The 15,999-nt window shown below is 46.4% G+C and overlaps 1 protein-coding gene across 6 annotated transcripts in view; it reads right to left on the reverse strand.

Moving 5' to 3' along the window:
* Positions 1-15,999, reverse strand: part of CSRNP3 (cysteine and serine rich nuclear protein 3) — a 132,922-nt gene that overhangs the window by 23,636 nt on the left and 93,287 nt on the right. The gene's annotated exons all lie outside the window — the stretch shown is intronic.

Raw genomic sequence — 15,999 nt, forward strand, 5'->3', positions numbered from 1 at the left:
GGTGTGGACCTTTAAAAAAAAAATCGTAAGGACATGTGATTGAATTGTTACATATGTTCTGACGAATGCTGCACAGTGTAGCACAGCAGCCTGGGGCATTTTTTAAAATTCTTAACTACATGGATGAGGGTGGGGAGAAACCGGGCCAGGACGGCCTGATTTCTCCCCTTCCGGATGGTCCAGGCCCAAGCTATGGCCCTGATGAAGCCACGGGCCAACTGAGTGCCTGATTTGCACCAGGCCTGGGACTGCCCTGGACCAGCACCGATATCATCCGTAAGCAGGAATTTGGCCCAAACCTAGATATGCGGTGAGTCCAAACGAATTCCTGGTGCAAAAAATGTCTCAGGCGTGAAGCTGTGAGAGTGTGGGCTGGTTTCTCTCCTGCAACCTAACCTACATCAGCATCGTCGTGAGATAAAAGATGGGCAAGCAGTAAAAACATACATTGTCCTCTGAGCTTCTTGGAGGAGAGATGCAGATGAGGACCGGCAACAGTTCTCCAAGCAACAGTTCCCCAAGCGCGATTTTCAAAGCTCTGTTAGCTGAAGATCATAAGGGATTGAAATGAATAGTGTTTGTGGGCAAATCCAGTACTGGAAAATACCCACACACATTCCAAAAGCCACAATGCCAGGCCATTCAGAGAGAGGAATTCCTTACATTTTGTATGAGCACCAACCTCAATTTTTGACAGAGCTCCCAAAGATATTTGAGTAGGGGAACAGCACTAGGGTTGGGCGCTTCGGCACCCAAAGGGGCTGTTCGCTCCTGACGCAGCCAGCACCGTGCCGCGGAGGGGAGGTGTGGGTGTCGCTGTGCCGGCAGGCGCACACACGCAGGCACGGAGCTCCGCGCTTGTGTGGGTGGGTGCCCACCGGTGCTCTGAAGCCCGCGCCTTTCCTCCCCCCCCCCTGCTGCATCAGGAGCAAACGGCTGCTTCGGACGCCGACGCGCCCAACCCTAAACAGCACCCACCAGCCAAGTGAACTGAGCTGTTAAAAGATACCATAGAAAGAAATATAGGCCCCCAAGTGGGGGCCGAAGATCTGGAATTGCAACCTCCAGACACCAGAGATCAGTTCCCCTGCAGAAAATGGCAACGTTGGGGGTGGACTATGTGGTATTCTGCCTACTGAGCTCCTTTCCCCAACCTTCCCCAGACTCCCCCTCCCAATCTCCAGGCATTATGGAAGATGCTCTGGAGTAGAGCTACCAACTTCCATGTGGTAGCTAGAGAACACCCATTGTTACAACTGATCACGTGACAGAGATCAGTTCACTTGGAGAAAATGACTGCTTTGGAAGGTAGACTCTACGGGATTATACTCTGTTGACATCCCTCCCCTCCCCAAGCCCTCCCTCCTCAGGCTCCACCCCTAAAACCTTCAGGTATTTCCCAACCCAGAGATGGCAAGCCTACGTAGGAGTCCACTAGCTTGGAAGAGGAAAACAAAGGGACAGCATCTACGTCCTAGCCAGCATGTCCTGTTGCTGTGCGGAATTGACACTATTTCACTTCTAGAAGAGAAGAGTTGTTTTCTACATGCAGTTTTTCTCTACCAGGAGTCACAAAGCGCCTTGCAATTGCCTTCCCTTTCCTCTCCCCACAACAGGCTCCTGTGAGGAAGGTGAGGCTGAGAGAGCCCTGATATTACTGCTCAGTCAGAACAGCTCTATCAGTGCTGTACCGAGTCCAAGGTCACCCAGCTGGCTGCATGTGAGGGAGGAGAGGGGAATCAAACCCAGCTTGCCAGATTAGAAGCCTCTGCTCGTAACCTCTACACCACACTGGCTCTCTAGCATCAGTTCAAGACAGCAACCATTTTCAAGCTCCCAAAACACTAGTTTATGTGTATCTGTAATAATGACCAATCACAAGTCCCACTGACTTCCATGAGACTGATTTCCAAATGCATCTGTACAAAGCCAAGACACGTAACCTGGAAGAGGCTCTTGTAATCCCGTAGCAGGCTTTATAGTCTGTATCTCAGGTAACCTTATAACATCCCACATTGCAGGCCTCGTTGCTTTCGTTTTACAGATAAGAGTTGAGGCTTCCTAACGCTGGAGACATCTTAGCTTTAGTTAACAAGAAAGATATATCCAAATAAACCTCTTTCCGAGATTAATTTTTTTCTATTTGTACACCTGTCTCATTGTATAAATTAAGGCAAAACATTTCATTTCCCTCTTTAAAACTACATTTTTCATTCCCCCCCCCCCGCCATTAATAACCATGAAACAATTCAGAATGAACAGCTCTGTCTTTTCATTCTTGTCCGGCTTTGTGTAAACAAGACTGAACTTTTCTCACCCTAGCCCCAAGCCATTAAAATAAATTAGTAACTTGGGTTTTTTTTTAAGGCTTTAAAATCCTTATCTGTCTGATAAGACTTGCTGTGTTTGTTTCTATTAGATCAAGCAGTGGTTTCAATTTGCACTGGTTGTTAGATTTTCCCAGTTGCACTTAGACTGCTTCAACAAAAATCTTTTAAGTGGATGACCCAGGATCTTGTCAGATCTTGGAAGCTAAGCTGATAACTACTTGGATGAGAGACCACTGAAGAATTCCAAGGTTGCTACACCGAGTCAGGTAATGGTGAGCCATCTCCGTCTCTTCTACAGGTCACTTACCTGTCAGTTGCAATTTGACAAAACTTCACCCACACACATTTAAACATAGTTCATTTCTATTTCACTCTGGCCTCCAGTTGTGTAGTGGTGGTGGTGCAGGTTTTTCAAGAGATGTCCAAAAGTGGTTGGCCATTGGCTGCCCCTGATTCACCATCTTGGCATTTCTTGGAGGTCTTTCATCCAAATACTAGCCAGGGCTTGGGCTAGCTAGGTCAGGACTAAAAATCTGTAGCCATTCTCAAAAATATTGTTTTATTATTATTATTATTAGATTTATTTCCCACCACTCCCTTGCGGCTCGTGGCGGGTAACAGCATCCCAGAATCCCTATTAAAACCCCATTAAAACAATAATAATGTTACCAATATTACCGGCATGGCAAAGAACAGCAGCTCAACTTCCCCCCCTCCCACTACTAGCGGGTGGAGAGGAGGTCCTGATGATGTTTTACTTTGGGTCCGAATCCCGAGTCCCCGGGGGGGGGGCATAGATCTATATTATCGGCCCCGGCCTCAACCATAAACCTGGGGGAAGAGCTCCGTTTTGCAGGCCCTGCGGAACGTTGAAAGATCACGCAGGGCCCGCAGCTCTCCTGGCAGCTCATTCCACCAGGTCGGGGCCAGGACCAAAAAGGCCCTGGCCCTGGTCGAGGCCATGTGTGCTTCCCTAGGGCCGGGAACGATTATTTACAAGTCATGTGTTAATTTTCAAAAGCACACAACCCTCGTGATGTATAAAGCCAAAAGACCCTCTTTTCAACTCTTTCTATTCTGGATAACAGCTTTAATGGGGGGAAATAACATAAAAGGTAAAGGTAAAGGTATCCCCTGTGCAAGCACCGAGTCATGTCTGACCCTTGGGGTGACGCCCTCTAGCGTTTTCTTGGCAGACTCAATACGGGGTGGTTTGCCAGTGCCTTCCCCAGTCATTACCGTTTACCCCCCAGCAAGCTGGGTACTGATTTTACCGACCTTGGAAGGATGGAAGGCTGAGTCAACCTTGAGCCGGCTGCTGGGATTGAACTCCCAGCCTTATGGGCAAAGCTGTCAGACGGCTGCCTTACCACTCTGCGCCACAAGAGGCTCTAGGGAAATAACATAAACCACTTATATTGTTGTTTTATGACTGGCACCCAGGGATACTTAAAACTAGAAGACTAGCATCCTCTATGACATTACCTGCATGGGCCTATCTTATGGCTTAAAAATAAATGTGGACAAAACCAAAGTCATAACCACAGATAACCACTGACAAATGTTTACCTCAGTGGAGCCCAAATTGAGCAAGTCAAAGAATTTAAATACATAGGCTCATTGGTGCAATAAAATAAAGTGTCACCTACCAATGAATCCCACAATAGGATTGACCAAGCAACATCAGCACTTGCCACACTCAAATGGTGCCTCTGGAAGAAGATGAACCTCTCTCTCAAGACAAAGCTTGTCTCTTTTGGACACTAATCCTGCCAATCCTCCTATATGGGTCAGAGACATGGACAAACTAGAGACCTTCCAGATGTGATTCCTGTGGCAGATCCTGGATGTCTCTCTATGACCTATTATGCACGGCCGCTGAAACGGCGGCATGGAGAACGTGGAGGAGGAAGAAGCTAAGCAAACTGCTTACACACGGGATGGAACGCAACGGCGGCAAAACTCAGAGTATCCGATTACCCAGAGTATTAGCACGCAGCTAATCTGGAGCTGCTTCTAGTTGCACCCTGGTCCTGGGAAGCTCCACTTTCTTCCGCATCTCACTAACGCGGCTTTTTCGGCGTCATACGTTGACCCTGCGCCCGGTTGCCGCCTGCAGCGTGCATAATTGGTGATTTTAGCCGCCGCCATTCCACCCCGAATGCGGACCTTCCACTCCGTGCATAATAGGCCTATGTGATCATAATCGAAAACTGTGACAACCAGCCGCAAATTAAAGCACAAACCCAAAAGTGCAGACTGCAGTGGTATGGCCATGTCTGCAGAATGAACACCAGCAGGCTGCCTCATAAAGTCCGCTGGCAGGAACAACCAGCTGAACGGAAGATCCAACAACTGGCGCCAAAGAAAACACGGCTTGAACAGATTGAGGAAGACCTTAGAAACCAGCGATTGACTGTCCACATGGCCAAAACGACTGCCACCAATCGCCAAGAGTGGAAACATATTATAAACAAAGCAAAAAATCCAGCAACACCTACAGCAGCTTATTGGCTGAGAGAATAACCTGCCCCACCAATTGCCAACTAAAAGATAAAAACAAGAAGAAGATAAGGCCAATACCAAATAATGAAACTGGAGAAGCAAAGACCCTTTTGTGATGCTGCCGAAAGAGGCACGGGAGAAGTTCTATGCGTGGGGAAAGGAATGGCATATTTCAGTTTTTTTCCACTTCCAGCAGCACCTCTGAGGGTTTGGGGCCTCTTTAGATCAGAGTTGCTGCAGACAGTACAATGTCATAATGCATAATCCCTCAAGAAGGGAGAACTGGCAATGCACACAGAAGAACTCTGCACACGCATGGAAGATTTTCTAGAGTCAAGTCAATGATTTGAAATATGTACATATAGCATCTTGTTTCTTTTGTGAGTCAAAGGTCAGGAGGATAGTGGAGGACAACTGGAAACATTCAGGGCCTTTGTCCTGCTTTGTACCCAGCTTCACGCAGATTTTCATAACATTTTCTGATCTACCTCACACAAAAACAAATTCCACTTGATTTCTGAACCTTTGATGGCTAGTAGACAGACTGTGTAAGATCCACTGGGCAGGAATATGTCTGAGGAGCTGTGCTACAAAAATTCTGTCCTTAGCATTAAAACCATGATTTACATACGCCAGACACTGTTTCACGATAAAAATCAAGACTGAGATCCGTGAACTGGAAATGTTTCAGAATGGAATTACAACTTGGATAACACTACTTCTTTCACTAGCGATTTCTCTACAAATGGTTTCACGCCTCCAAAACCTGTCCTTTTTTAAAGCTTCCCCCCCTCCGACACTTTCATAAGATCTCAAAGAAACAGCAGTCTCCAACTAATATATGACAGGCAGCCCAACGGACTGATTGAAGTGTGATCCGGGCATGAGAAGTACACCAAACGGGAGCCCTCTGGAGAATAACCTATTATTTCCATGCGGCAGATGGATGGAGTTAGGAGTGAGTCGAAAAAAATACATTTCAACGGGTCTTGTTACAGAAGGATTTACTGTGCCACTTACAGAAGCTAGGCCGGGCCTCTTGCTTTCATTTATCAAGCTACCGTCCATTAATTTGAGGGCTTTGAAGGCCACGGCACTACATGTAAAATGCTGGCATCGCAGGGAGTCATATTAAATGCAAGGGAGCCCAAATGCTCAGGCTCCCTTAGGAAGTCTGCATTTCTCTCCCCGAGTTCAGGCCGCAGCCTGCTTTGAAATGCAATCGCCACATGCGCTCACATCGCTCCAGCGCCTGAGGTTTGGAACGGCTTCCCAGGAGGGAAGATATCTCTTCGCTGTCTGAATTAATAACCAGATGAGACTCCCATTCAAGGCCCTTTTCTGAAGCATCAACAGCTTCTTTTTAGGGCGAGGCGGGCTTCTGGCTCGACGCCAGCTCCTTTTCTCAAGCGCATCACCAAGGTTATTTCCTGAACAGACTCAGAGAGAAAAAAATCTGAAGGGTTTAAGAGGGGGAGGGAAATGTCGACGGTGTAGCAAATCGGAAACCAGGGACGTGCTGCCTTCTGCAAACCGTACAGGCAATATTTCAGGAACACAAAGCTTGGTTTCTCACTCGGAAAACGGGAAGAGAACTTGGTGGGTGTGAGATCGAGAACAGGTTGCTTGGTTGTCACCCGGACCTGATGAGCAGCATTCTTAAATATAGAACCCGAGTGGCCACTGGCTCAAATGGGTCTGCATTTTTACTATACACAATGATTTCTGACCGAGGACCCCCAGGGACATAAGATATATGCTGTCGTTCATAGTCGTATCTCTGCTCTGAGCTGTCTGTATAGGATGAGCCGTGGGGTGGATGTATTGGTTTATCCCTGCATATAGTGGAACTTTCCATTTGTACAAAGAAAAGAGTGCTATGCTACTATTTTTTTTGTCTTTCTGGTAAGTTAACACCTAGTCTCCATTAGATTTAGGAAACCATTTATGAGCATGTAAAGCAAATGTCTCTTCCTGAGGTGGTGTGGCATAGGTTAAGAAAAGCATTTTAGAGTAACTGCGTAAGGAGCAGAAGCGGTTTACCCATGTAGCAAGTCCTACGGGTCCCGCAGTTCCAGGGGCCGTGTGGTACTGTATGGCTAGGGGGACTTCACATTATGATTGTTACTAGTAATCAAGCCCGCTGCAGCTAAATGCAGCGGGCGCTAGGGACTCACTGTGGGTGGGGGCTCCCTCGGCAGCGTTCTTCCGGCGGCGGTCCGATGGGGCGGTGGCTGCCCTGGGCAGCGTTCTTCAGCGGCGGCGGCCCGATGCAGGGAGCCCCCGGCAGCCGCGCTTCGCCCTGGGCGGCGTTCTTCCGCGGCGGCGGCCTGACGCGGTGAGAGGCGCGTCGCGCCTCTCGCTGCGTCAGGCCGCCAGGCAGGGAGCCCCCAGCAGCCGCGCTCCGCGTGACTGCCGGGGGTTCCCTTGGGCGGTTCCCTCGGGCGCGGCGAGAGGCGCTTCGCGTCAGGCCAGGAGTTGCTGAGGCAGTTGCTGAGCAGTTGCTGAGGTAGTTGCTCAGCAATTGCTGAGGCTGGGAATCGGAGGGACCAATCGGCAGGCGCTTTGCGCCTGCCGATTGGTCCCTCCGATTGTCTGTCGTGAGGAAGGGTCCAATCCGGACCCTTCCTCATCACGGACAAATCCCACCTCGGCAGCCCTTAACCATTTATTTAGTCCGTGGCGCCCGTGGCGCCACGGGCAGTTTAAAGATGGCGCCCGTGGCGCCACGGGCAGTTTAAAGATATGGCTTGCAGTCCGCAAGAATGAAAAAAAGGGTGATACGCATGCTCTGTAAGTAACTGAGCATGTGTGCAGACCACAAGCCACATAAGTGTGAAGGCCTCCTTAGATATTGGGGGACTGCACTTGGACATCCTGCAATACATGTAACAGCCCCAGTTATGTTCTGCTAAGGCCCCACGAAACCTTAGAGCAGTGGTTCTCAACCTAGGGGTCGGGACCCTGGTTGAATGACCCTTCCACAGGGGTCGTGGCAGGGCGAGCAGCTTGGCGGGAGGGGGGGGTGCTGCTACTGTTGCCACTCCTCCTGAAGGCACCCGCCAATTTATATACAATTTATAACCAATTTATATTCAATCATGAACAACGGATCTTCACGCCATTGGTCAGTTTCGGTTTAATTGCTGTGAAAGAACACTTGCATAATTTTATGGTTGGGGTCGCGACAATATGAAGAACTGTATTAAAGGGTCGTGCCATTAGGAAGGTTGAGAAACACTGCCTTAGGTGCTAAGGGCTGTGCAAATCCTTAAGCTGGGGCTGGTAAGGAGAAGAAGATTAAAGAGAATGTGCACATGAGTCAGGGGCAGACTGGGAAGCAAAACCAGTTGTAGAAAGGTCCCTGCCCTCTGGCTTGCCCCCAGACCTGTCCCCTCACTGAGGGGCAACAGGAACAGCTTGCTTGCAGTGGTATACCCAGCATGCACAGAAAATGTCCTTCCAATTGCTCCCCTTGAATATTTTAAACAATTAAAACAATACAGCAAATTGAGTGTCTTTTTTATTCAGTCAGTCCAGCTAAAACCTTAATTGTTTAGAATAAAAAGATTAAAAAGTTCCTGCAACTGTGTATCAATGAAAGTGTATTAATGAAAGTTAAGAAGTCTGGGAGCGGCGGCATACAAATGTAATGATAAGTAAACTAGCTTCAAAGCCCGTTCCTAAGAACGGGCCCTGAAAGAGTCCCCTCTCATGACCCCTGGCCAGGCAGCTTAAGGTGGCTTTGGGCTGCAGCTCGCAGCCAAATCAAGTGAGGTGGGCGGGGGCTGGGCAGCTCATTAGCAGGGTGAGACAGAGCTCCTTAGCAGGCAGCCAGCAGGCCGGGAGGCCCTCGCCAGCAGGCCCAGCCTAGCAGGTCAGAAGGCCCTCGTTAGCAAGCCCTCCACCACGACCTATTGCCCAGGGCCTCTGCCTTATCTGCTGCTGGCTCCAGGCACTGAGGCATCTGAGAGCAAAGAGGCTAGAGTCCAGGGCCGGAGGGCAGGAGCCATAGGGGCAGGGCCAATCAGGACAAAGCTGGCTGCACCCTGATTGCCCCTATTCCAATTTGGACAGCTGGACACATCCCACCCCCTATGCTATTTCAGAAATATATAGAGGAACAACAATGGATAAGGTTAAATAAATAAACGTAAGCTTCCTGAAATTAATTAATTTACATCATAGGATTTTTTGAAGGTAAAGAAGTATGATAAAAAGTGTTCATATTTGAAAAGTTTTACAATATTGGACCAGAGGAAAAATATGTATGGTTATTTGTTATAATAACGGATTAACTGATCAGATTTGAAATGGGATCCCTTTCCCCAAAAGCTCTGTATTGAGTGCTGTATTAATTTTAAAATTTTCCATAATTCAAATCAAAATGAGTGGACTAGATAAATATTCACTGAGAGAAAAACACACATGGAACAATCTTGAACAAGTCCTATTTTATTCAATATAGCTTATTCTCAAGAAAACCAGCTTGGTGTAGTGGTTAGGAGTGGGGACTTCTAATCTGGTGAGCTGGGTTTGGTTCCTCACTCCCCAACCAGTTGAATGACCTTGGGCTCACCATGGCTGATAAAGCTGTTTTGACCGAGCAGGAATATCATGGCTCTCTCAGCCTCAACCACCTCACAGGGTGTCTGTTGTGGGGAGAGGAAAGGGAAGGTGAATATAAGCTGCTTTGAGACTCCTTTGGGTAGCGAAAAGCAGCATATAAGAACCAACTCTTCTTCTTCTTCTTCTTCTTCTTCTTCTTCTTCTTCTTCTTCTTCTTCTTCTTCTTCTTCTTCTCAAAGTGTTCAGAGGATTCGTCGTAGACCAAATCAAAGAAATTTCGTTCAGTTGATTGAGGATACCACGTTACTGACCAAAAGGTATCTATTGAAAATCCTTTTAAAGTACATAATGTAATTATTTATTAAATTTCTTGGAACCATTCTTTCTCGCATTCATTTGCATCAGGAGTGGACTAACCATTAAGGCCACCGGAAAAATATCCAGTGTGCTGATGGAGTGGGGGGGGGGGTTCACCCTCCTGCTGGACTTGTAAGACCAAATTGTTCACGTTTGCTCTTGGAGGATAACCACATATTTGGGTTGTTTTTATTAGTGGCATGGTGACAATCACATATTTTAATTGTTTAATATTTTAATGTTAATATTTTATATTTGCTATGTTTTTATGTTGTTTTTATCTCATTGGTTTGAATGAGTCATTTCGAGAACCTTTGAGTTAGTGGTGATTTAAAAGAAACTCAAAGGACCTTTTATTTCTCAGCTTTGGGGGGGGGCGCTGCCACGGTTGCCGCTCCTCCTGAAGGCACCCGCCCATTTATATACAATTGATAACCAGTTTATATACAATCATGAACAATGGATCTTCATGCCATTGGTCAGTTTCGGTTTAATTGCTGTGAAAGAACACTTGCGTAATTGTATCATAATAATTATTGAGAATCATAATAATTATAGTGTTTCCTAGATTATAGTCTTCTTTACTTCTCATATACTTTCCATCATCAAAACATTAACAGGAGCACTTCCCACTTGAGCCAAAACACATCCATTGTTCCCTGCCTGTTTGCTGTAAGACTATATTCTGCATAAATAGGTAAACACAAAAGATATTTTTATTAGTAAAATAGTAAAATGTTAGCCAATCCAAGCTACCCCCCCCCCCCCCGTTTCCTCTCAAATGTTCAAACCTTTTAGTAATTGTGAAATTGCTCGATTAAAACTTAATATCTGACTGGGAGTTTCTGTGACTTAATTTACAAGAACCTTCAATCTTGGCAGACTTTTTGTCAATGGAACAGTATGCATTCAGTGTTTTTATTTATTTATTTTTAGATTGATAGCCCGTCCTTCCCCAAGGGGGCTCAGGTGTTGCTGTTCTTGAATGATTACACAGCCTTAAACCTTGCCAAATACTCTCATAATGTCTTTCACTCTCTCCAGTGAGTTTGATGGATCTTCCAACATAAGCACAATGTCATCAAGAAACCGTACAATCTTTGCTTCTTGTGGTCCACATGATTCTTTTAGAGGTCTACTCAGAATGCTATGCTTGTCTATTCAGTGGAGTTAGCTAACCTCCAAAGAGGCATTCTCACAAGTACATTGTCAATTATTTCATAATTTCTAATTACTTTAAAACAGATCTTACACAAATACTGAAAAGAAGGAGGCAAACCCTGTTTCATCCCATGTCTTTACTCTTTCTTAGAAATTTTTCATTATTAAATAACATGGCATTAGCATCTTTGTAACCGCTAATGACCTATATATCCAGCTCCGTTTTTATTCTCCTTAATAATATTGATTAAAATACAAATCACAAACACTACTTTCCAGTCATTTATCTGTATGCCAATAGGCAAAAGTGACTTACTGGGGCCACCATTTGACAAGGTGGAGGGTGGGCAGAAGAGGGGACGTGGCACACGGGCATCCCAGCAGTGGCAGCGGAATGCAACACACATGGCAGAGGGAAAAGGTGGGTCCCTTTATAAGGCACCACGCGTAAGGCACCTGGCCTCTTTGTGGGCACGCCGCAGAATGCAGCTGTGTTGATCACAGCAGGAGGCAGCTGTGCTGATCGCAGCAGTAGAGTCAAGGTGAGCAGAGAGGCTTCATGTCGTGGAAGCCCCTGGAAGGAGATGCAGCGGTTTGCCAGGTAAAGGGGTCCCACGGGCGTGTAGCCTAGTGCCCACAAGGGTTGTCCCCCCCTCCTCACTGGCTTTGAGTAGCAGGCTGAGAGAGGCTCAAGGGGGGTAGCAGGTTGGCCTTGATTTTTGCTCCTCCTGACTGGGGTGCTTGAAAAGGGGAGGCCTTTGTAAAAGGACAAGGAAAAAGTGGGGACATGGGGAGCTGTAGGGATAGGAAAATGGAGAAAGCCAAGCCTCCCTATGAGTGGTCCTTTGACAACTGGATGAGGGTTTCACTGAGTATCTGACCCTGGATCTCGGGGTTCAACCTTGAGAAGAGGTGGCACCTCAGCTGTCACCTGTGTCATGTGCTGGAGGCATGGGAACTAGTGGAGGATGAGACTGTTATGGACTATGACAAGGTGTTCCGGGTGCTAGCATCCCATAACACTGCCACACGGTGGCAGCCCATTATTTGTGCATAAAAATGGGTTGTGTTTTTCTAGATTCCAGTTTCTGGCCATTATACAAGCATACCTGCGCAATATGGGCTTGAAGGTGGAGTAATACAGCACACACTCATTAAGGATAAAGGTAAAGGTAAAGGTATCCCCTGTGCAAGCACCGAGTCATGTCTGACCCTTGGGGTGACGCCCTCTAGCGTTTTCATGGCAGACTCAATACGGGGTGGTTTGCTAGTGCCTTCCCCAGTCATTACCATTTTACCCCCCAGCAAGCTGGGTACTCATTTTACCAACCTCGGAAGGATGGAAGGCTGAGTCGACCTTGAGCCGGCTGCTGGGATCGAACTCCCAGCCTCATGGGCAGAGCTTTCAGACTGCATGTCTGCTGCCTTACCACTCTGCGCCACAAGAGGCTCTTCTCATTAAGGATAGGGGCAGCCAAATGCATTAGACTAACTTGTGCATTGTTCCAGGGCGGAACTATCAAGGTGGCCGGTACTGCTATTGGGGCATAGCATTATGTTTTGGGATGGTCAATACGCCAAAATGTTGGGATGGAAAGGACATTTTGGTCTTGGAGACCATCTACGGGTCTTCTGGGCTGGACATTGAGGTAAGAAGTAGATATCCTTTCTAAAAACAGTGTCGAGAGCAGTGCACCAATGGGGAGCCCCAGTTGTTATCATCATACAACTTGGCGAGAACAATATGCCCGCAGTGTCCAGCCGGCACTTGATCAATGTCATCTCCGAGGACTTAGGTGCGCTGCGGCATAGATTCTCTGCGACCATCATCATGTGGTCTGAGATGTTAGATCAGAGGAATTGGAGGAGCAAGAAGAGTCCAGGAAATCTGTTTCACTGTATCCAAGAAGTTTGCATCTACACATGCTAAGTCTCTCAGTTTTTGCTTACACCCAGAAGTGAACATTGGTATTGGAGGCACCGCTGCACTCAAACTCAGTTCTCACATCTGTTAATTCTTGTATTTGTATGCTACTTTACTGGTATTCACAGATCCAATCTCAGCTTTAATCAACCAGTAACTCATACATCTTGATTCTAACTGGCCCTTCCTGGCATCTAATCCCGCCCGTCCCACCTCTACCTATATGAAATGGTTGATGACATCTCATTTCACTGTATCTGAAGAATTGTGAATGCACATGAAAGCTTATACCTTGATTAAAATCATTCTTAAAGCTACCACTGAATTCAAACTTCATTCTGCTGCCCCAACGTGGCTACCCACCTAAATCTACTTTCCAGCCAGTAAGCCTAACCTGAGCACTTGTCAGTATGCCAAACTAAGCCATTTATGACATTACATTATTTTCATCCATAATCCATAAGGGAACTATAATTTGTTTCACACTGCACATTTTAAATGGTTTCCCGTGATACAACCTGAAAACACAGTGGGCATCAGAAGCTGTTTTATTCAACGGATAAGATTCCATAACATTATTCAGAATTGTGCTAGTAAACGCAGCAATCCCAGAACATTCAGTGATATTTGAGACCCCGTCTATGTTCCACTGCTTTATGTAAAGAAACAGAAGTGTAATCCCAGGATCTAAGAATCTTCAACCTGGCCTAGGCTGCCATATCGGCAAAGAAAAATGGAATAGCACTGCTGCACCTCTTCTTATGGTGGCCACCATGACAACTCTTGGCACAGGGCTTTCATGCCCTTTAGCAAGGCCTATCCAGCATGTTTCACCAATTAAATACAAACTCTCACACAAGCATAGCAGGACCACTGAGTGAAAACTAAACCGCCCAGATCAAGAGGTCCAATAGAAGATTCTACCATATCTCAGTGTTCTATGCCTGTATGGTCCCTAATCGGACAAAGAGTCCATTCTTCTTCTCTTTCCAAAAGTCAGCTCAACTCAGTCTTCACTCAAGCCTTGCACTCTTTCGCAGACACACAGAGTTAATGCTGCTTCCATTTGTTCAGCTTCCGGAATTTCCAGACACTACAATACCTCTCACACTCCATGAATTCCCAGAAATTCTCTCTAAAGTACAATTGTTTTAATGAGCAATTTCAGATTTCAGAATTAGCCGCTGAGTTCGGCATTAATTCATTCATATCTGCCCTCTCTCTGGTGACTCAGGGTAGGTTACAACAAAGCAAAATACATAAATAGGATAAAATACAATATAAAATTTAGTTAAATAAGTTAATTACAACATTAAATTATTATAAACCATTGCCTGATTTCCTCTACCCAGTGGTCCCCCAACCTTTTTATCACTGGGGACCAATCAACACTTGACAATTGGGGGGGGGAGGTAGTCTTTTGCTGAGGACGTTGCTACCGGCGCCCCCGACTTCCCGCCGCCAAGGGGGAGCCCCAGCCATGGCGGCCCCTGGAAAGCACCAAAGGTGAGCTGACAGCAGAGTGGCAAGGCAGCCCCCGAGGCAGGAGCCAGGAAGGAGGACGAGGAGGAGCCGCGGCCCGGTACCGGCTGATTCATGGACCACTGCTATAACCCACAGGAAAGAGAAGGGGGAGGGTCATAAGACCCTTTAGCTAGAGTAAATTTAGTTTTATTAGGTGGATCTCTGGTGGAAGGCCAATACTTCCAAACATTATTTCGGGTTCAACCACAGGCCTGGCGGAACTACTCCATTTTACAAGCCCTGCGGAACCAATTAAGGTTCTGCAAAGTTCCAATCTCATTCAGTAGAGCATTCCAGCAGGCCAGGGCTGAAAAAGCCCTGGCTGTGGTGGAGGCCAATCTGATCTCCTTGGGGCCAGGAATCCTGAACAGATTTTGGTCTGCAGATTTTAAAGCTCTTCAGGGGACATACAGAGAGAAGCAGGCCCCACAGGTACAATGGCCTCAGACTGTTTAGGGCTGACCTGCATTACTATTCTTAGACAGCTTACAGCCAATAAGAAAGGTACACACTTTGTGCTCAGTATTTGATAGCAACCTTTTATAAAAATTGCATGATAGCAGGCAGACAGCAAACTATACACATAGCAAACTATGACAGACTCCCCTCCCATGCTTTCCATATGACATAATCACAGTTGTGCAGAACAAGCTGTTTTGGGGCACGCATAATAACAAGATCATTTTATTGTGTTGGTTATGGGAAGGATATTAAAATGTAAATGGGTGCTACTGAATAGCAGTCTGATTTGTGAAACAATCTGCTACACTGGTCTTTAAGGGTTTCAATGGTGTGCTTTGGTTTTGTTTTAATGGTGTTTAAGATTTTATTTTACTTGGCAAAGTTCATATCCTGCCTTCCTGCCCTCAGAAAAATCACCACGGCAGAGAACAAATTAAAGTATATAAAGTAAATTACATTTTGAAACTATTAAAACCAGCCTCCACCCCCACATCATGAAAACCAGAGATAAAATATATACAAAAACATTAAAGCAACAATTAGAACATTGGGCAGGAAGGCAGGATCACTGAGGGAATGTCAGATTTTTTTTTTAAGACTTCTTCCGCTGGTGGAAGACGGCAACAGAATGCAACAGACATCTCCATGGGGAGAGAGTTCCAGAACTTTGGTGCCCTGATTGGAAATTCCATCTCCTGGGGCAGCCACCCACCTAGTCTCAGAAGGCAGGGACATCCAAAATAGGACCTCTAAAGATGACCATAGTGGTCAGATGGATTCATAAGGCGGTAGATATGTTTTCATTCTGTTATGTTTTTAATCTGTTAGCCTCCTTGGTGGCCCAAATCAGGGCAAAAGGAAAGTTGCATAAAGTTGGTAAACAAATAAAATAAAAAACAACGTAACAGTATGTTGATCCTACCTAAGTTGTGCAGAAATAGGGCCCTGTGGTAGGGTTGCCAACCTCCAAGTGCCACCTAGAGAACTCCTGCTTTAAAACTAATCTCCACGGGGCCAAAATCAGTTCCCCTGGAGAAAATGGCTACTTTTGAGGATGGATTGTATGGCCCTCACCAAACTCTGGCCTTCCTAGGCTCCAACCCCAAACTCTCCACCCACCCAGAACTGGCAACCCTAACCTACGGTAACATCCTCCCCATGACAAGG

The sequence above is a fragment of the Paroedura picta genome, chromosome 2, assembly GCF_049243985.1.
Source record: "Paroedura picta isolate Pp20150507F chromosome 2, Ppicta_v3.0, whole genome shotgun sequence".
In the NCBI taxonomy this organism is placed as follows: domain Eukaryota; kingdom Metazoa; phylum Chordata; class Lepidosauria; order Squamata; family Gekkonidae; genus Paroedura; species Paroedura picta.